We start from the raw sequence: 6,000 nt of genomic DNA on the forward strand, positions 1-6,000 counted from the left end.
CTTCTTTCTGTACACAGTGAAATACTGTGTACTATATGTCTTCTGACAGCATCTAGAAGTTCCTGCTAGGGCAAGGATCAGTATACCTGCTGCACTAACCAAAACCACAAGCCAAGAATCTGTTGTAAAGCCTTTCTCTTCTTGTTGAAGGCATTGGGTGTTATAAAAAGCAGCTCGGAGGTGTAATGAGCAAATAACATAGACAGTGTAGCAGGCAGCAGTCTATGTTTATCAGACAGCTAACTGTTGTCAAGTTTGTTTCTTGTAAGCATCATTACAAAGGACAGTTTCTAGGAGTGATTTGAAAGACAGCAACAAGGTCATTTAGTGGATTCCTGTAGGGAGCTCAAAGGTGTCTGTCTAAAATCTTTATAAGTGTGGGATGGAGCAGGCTGATGGGCAATGGGGGATGACTTAGCAGTGGTTGGGTGATGGAGCAGAGGAGTGGGAGTAAGATAAGCAAAGGCTAGTTATTTTTAGTGCAGAGCAAGTTCATTAGAGGAAGGCTGCAAGATGTGGACTCTAAAAAAAAAGTGGGTTGCATGAACTCTTTTGCTACATTATTTTATATTATTTTATAACTGTAGTTAAGATAGAGATCTTTTAGAAGAGTGAGTCATTAGGATTTAGAAAAAGTTATGGAATAAAGATGTAGGAAGAGGGCTAAGAGAAGAAAATGGCAAGGTTATCTGACAATAGCAAGATGCAAGTTCTGTCAAAAGTGATGAAGAAAGAAAAATGGCCAGAAGGCCATCGGAAAGAAAGTTAAGTGTTCAGATTGCTTGTGAACAGACCAGTGGCTGTCGAAGAGAAGATTTGGTGAGATAGCTCATGTACATAGAAGGGGTCATATCTGAAACAAAGAAACAGACCTTTCTTTTATACCATATATAAAAAAGACAGACATATACCTTTCTTTTCTCTCCACTCTGCAGAACTATCTGGTGGAAAGGGCAGCCTTGGGAATAAAGCACTGAGAAAATCACAAGAGGAGCTAAAGGAACAAATTGAACTTCAGCTGGAAAACTGTGAGAGGTCTGCATGCTTTGAGGAAGTTTGTAATCTACCAACTGTCATAAAGAAGGAAATAAATAGAACAACACAGTGTTAATAACTTATTTTCCTATCCAAATCCAGTATTAGATCATTTAAAATTAGTGAATAAGGTATCAAGTCACAGACAAACATGATGAAATGCTACTAGAGAGCTTCGAATCAATGAGAGTGAAATAGCTGAGGAAAGAATACTGTCAGAGGAGATGGAAATCACAGATTTCAGTCTGCTCTGTAAAGGGAAAATGGAGACAGCAGGGAAGTACAGTTGAAGAAGCAGTGGGTGTGAAATGAATGAGCAGCAAGCAGACTTTATTTGAGAAAACAAAGGAAAGCATGTAGAAATAGATGAATAAAGTAGTACTTGTTTAGAAATGAATCAGGTGAGATGCACAGCTAGACTTAAAAGGATGAAACATCTATTTCCCCATATTTCTTTCCCATTTATCTTCATATTCCACTTTCTGACCAATACTTATATGATTCAAAACTGTTGTACCTACACCATATAATCTGAGGCTGGAAGAGGCAGAGGGCTAGCTGTGAGTGACTGATGGAGCACTTGAAGACAGCTAAGTATCTCGGTCCTATAGAAGAAGTTTCAATTGAAATTTATAGCTTTATACATCAAATTGATTTAAGATAAAAAGCTGTAGTAATATGAAAACTGCCAACAGTAATTTTCTTCCTTCCTTCTGCCAGTTAGGAACAAATATGAAAACATTTTAAAATACAAAATGAGCCCTTTGTTGGTGAGAGGATTGCAATTACTTCTCATTGAGGCACCATAACAGAAAATCTTTCCTGCATTTCTCTTTCCCTTTGAGACTGAACACCAGGATATGTCTTTTTGTATTGGCATTTTTTAGTCATATAATTTTTCTCCTTGGACACTTTGCACCCCACCTGCGTAAGCTAAAAAAAATAAGAAAATATTTCGAGAAAGATTAGAATTCTTTTGTGCATTTTTAAAAGTAAGAATGTTGAAAAATTTAACTGACAAGGTATTTGATCATTACATTTTCATAGATGCTGTTCAAACTTGACTGCCATAATCAAGAAATAATAATTCAAGGCCTACTAAGGGAATTTATTTTCAGTCTATGCTGCTTCACATTTTTCTTTTTTTGTCCCTCTACCCTCTTGATCTTGATGATCTCAAATTAAAATCATCAGAAAATTGCTCTCAAGTTTGCTATCATCTTGTTAACCACAGGGACATACCACAGAAAATAAACAGAATCGTATTTTCTGTGCAGGGCAAATATCTGTTTTGCTAAATTGCCTCTTCTCAATGTGACCTTCATGAGTTTTGTGATATTCAAAAAAGATAAGTCCTACATATGGGATGACAGAACTCAGAACTGAGGCCAACTAGCTTAAAAACAATTCTGCAAATTGGTCTTAGTGATCCTGATGGACAACAAGTTGAATGTTACCAAAGAATGTACCTTTGCAGTGAAGAAAGAAAAAAAGCCTTCTGGGTGCATTGGGAAGAGCAACGCTTGCAGTCAAGGAAAATGATCCCCTCTGCTCCAAGTAGTGAGTCTGGTCTGAAGTGCTAGGTCCATTTTCTGGGTTTCTTGATATCAAACAGACAGGGACATACTGGAACAAACACAGTGAAGGGCCTCAAAAATGCTCAAGGGACTGAAACTGAAGAGACTGAGAAAGCTGGGACTGTTCTGCATGAAGAAGAAAATGTTTAGCCATCTGTATGAATATCTGCTGGGGAGTGTAAAGAAGATGGATCCACACTCAGCAGAGCCTACTGCACAGTAGAGCACAAGGGGAAAGGGCACAAATTGAAAAACTGGAGATGCCATTTAAATATAATCTAGGTGCTTTTTTGTTTGTTTTAGTAAGAATAAACAGCTTCAGGCATTGTATATGAATTTTGATTGGTGGGAATTTAAAGATTCAATTTCTTTTGAGTAAGGAGGAAAATATCCAGCAATGAGGAATCTGGCAGTGGTGTCTTTTGCTGTCTTAACATTCTGTACTAAAAATTTTTAATCAGTCCTACTCTTTTATTTACCAGCCACTGAGCATATAATTAATGGGTGTAGATTGCAGAAAACAATAACTGCAGTATTTATTTCTTGTCTACTAATAGATGCCAATATTTTGCAGATAGTATCATTGTGATAGCACTGATATTGGTGGTATCAGTTCATAATTTTGCTGATAACCTCAGATAAAGTTTTCTGGATTTGTTTGATGATCAGAATATATTTCAGAGTAGGTCTGTGTTCTCATTTCTCTTCATTTACACTTATTTTCTTCTGTAGAAAAATAATATCTGAAAGGACATTCCCAAGTGATAAAATTCCTCCTTTCCCTTCCTCCATTCTTCTACATCCTACCTTGGTCTCTTAAACTGACTATCTCCTCTCTATCTGTCATGTGGAACTCTACATTTTTAATTACCCTTATAATTTAAAAAAATGGAATTTTGATTCCTTAGTTGGCTCATTTTTAGTTGTTTTAGCAGCTTTCTTAAAAATGATCACATGTTTTGAAAAATGGTGATAGTATTTTAGAAATGAAATGTCAATAGGAGCATCCATTTTACAGAATTTCATCAACCTTCCAACTTTTCTTCTGTCATTTCATTTTTTGATGACCATCTTCCCAGTTGCACACTGGATAAACCTGGATGATGGAGGTTTTCATCTAATCTGCTTTCCTTAGTCCACTTTGTTCTGCTAGCTATGACAGTAATTGCAGTAATACTGGCACTGTATGTGCCATCATCACTTCCAGTACGTCTCAGTTCCTTGCTAGGATGTAATTGAGTGGTCCTAAAAGTATTGGGTTAGAAACAAATAGATGGCTCTTAACCTATTACTATGCTCAGATGTAAAAGATGAGATGTCTAATGGGAGTAGGAGGAACTAAATCTGCTTATTGTGAATAAACTTGAATTTTTTAATTTTTAATTTTTTTTTTTTTAACAGAGAATATGAAATCAGTTTTGTGATAGTAAGGGACTAAATTTGTTAAGCTTGAATGCAGATCATAGGAACCTTTGAATCAATCATCTCACTCTATGAATCAATTAACAGGGAGTTAGACCATATGGACATTTCTAGCATGCAATGAAAACATATCTCTATGTTTATGAAATACATTCTGTTAGCACAGAGGTCAAAATCCCATGAACCATTTCTTGTGATAGATGCATTTATTTTGTTTCTCTTTCCTTAAGAGAATTTATGCTGCAGTCACTTAGGAGAGTTTACATACTAGAGACAGATGTAGCGCCTGATTACATAAATCCAACTGTTCTGTCTTGGGCAATGGGTTGCCCATTGAGATTTCAGATTGAGAAGTAGTGATGTGTTCCTTCTGTTGTAGCAATTACTTTTCACACAATAACAAAAGGATTTTCTAGTTAGCAGTGTTTTGATGTATTTCATTTTGCAGAATTAATTCAGAGGAACGTAGTAGCCAGTTGATCGAGCTATACTAGTTTGTTATGAGATGATGAACTAATTTCAACTAATAAACTTATATGCAACATAAGCCAAAACTATGTATATTATGTTTATTAATTTGATGGATCTTATGAAATTGTCCTGACACTATAATGAAACTTGCCAGTCTTTGTCCACCTATAAAAAAGCTTTGTTAATAAAAATTGCTATGTAGTTGTAATGTTCCTAGACTAAATAAATAAATAACAAAATGTTTGGATGTATCTAAAAACTGAACTATGCATGAGAGTCTAGAACATCTAGGTAGGTTTTCTGTCTCCAATAATGACTTGTACCAGATGTTTCAGAGCAGATGAATGAACACATTGGACAATCAAAGAAAAATGTTTTCACTGAACAGATTTTTCCCTAACCTTATGATTTTTACCAGTTTTATCTCACATTGGGGAATTTATTTATTTATTTATTCATTCATTAATTTATTTTGTCGGTGTAACTGGATTTTGTTTCCATCTTTGAGAAACTTTCCAGTGTTGATAATTCAAGTCTTAATGGTAATAAATGAGGTGTGCATAGATTTTGAGGTTGTGTTATGTGGGAGGAAAAGAAGAAATATTCTTCCTGACGGTGTTACCAATTCTGATGGTTTTATTCCTGCTAATTTCAGATTGCATGGAATATATGTTAGAAAAACTGAGAAAACAGGATTTGAAATCAAATAAGCTCTTTTTATATCCTGTCTGGCTTTATTGTCTTTTGTTGTTGTTTGGTTGTTGTGGGTTTTTTGTTCTTGTTTGTTTGTTTCAAGGAAAATGGATGCTTCTTTACATTTTCAGTGTTTTCCAGTATAGTAAATTAAGTGTTTTATCATTTTGTGAGCTTCTACTATAATTACTCAGGTCCATTGCTTCAGTGATTTAGGATAAAATAAAATATTTTTTCCCTCGCAGTTGTGCCTGACAACTTCTGTTGATATTGACTAGATTGAAAAAATATTTATGTAGGTGATTTCTTGGAACTACTCTAGGGTGACCCCAGGCTATAAGTATCAACCAATGTAATTTCTCTCTCTTTAGATTCTGACAGATCACATCGTAATTCAGATTTCAAGTCATTTAAATTGTCCTCATTTTATGTTCTTTATCTTCTGCAGCAAAACACTAAAAATAAAATTTGGCAGATGCATATGTTTCAGCTGTTGATTACTCTGATCGATGAGTTGCATTATCTAGTTTTATATGGACATGTGGCTTGAAATGTCCATTCTGCAGTACAAGTGAACCAGTCAAGAAATAATTTGTACAGCTTCACTTGTACAAGATGTTGAAAGCATGTCTAAAATGAGACAGCTTTGGCTGCATAACCTCAACTCTTTTTCTGAAGTGCAGAAGGAATCTCTTAATACAAGCTAGTAAACACCATTGGATTTTATAGGGTATAAGACTAAGAGTTTTTCTGTGCTTGGTAATTTAGAAACTAATATATAGTTTTTTGTCCTACTACCTGC

This window comes from Coturnix japonica, chromosome 2 (genome assembly GCF_054131305.1).
Source record: "Coturnix japonica strain WE chromosome 2, WE-NBRP24, whole genome shotgun sequence".
In the NCBI taxonomy this organism is placed as follows: domain Eukaryota; kingdom Metazoa; phylum Chordata; class Aves; order Galliformes; family Phasianidae; genus Coturnix; species Coturnix japonica.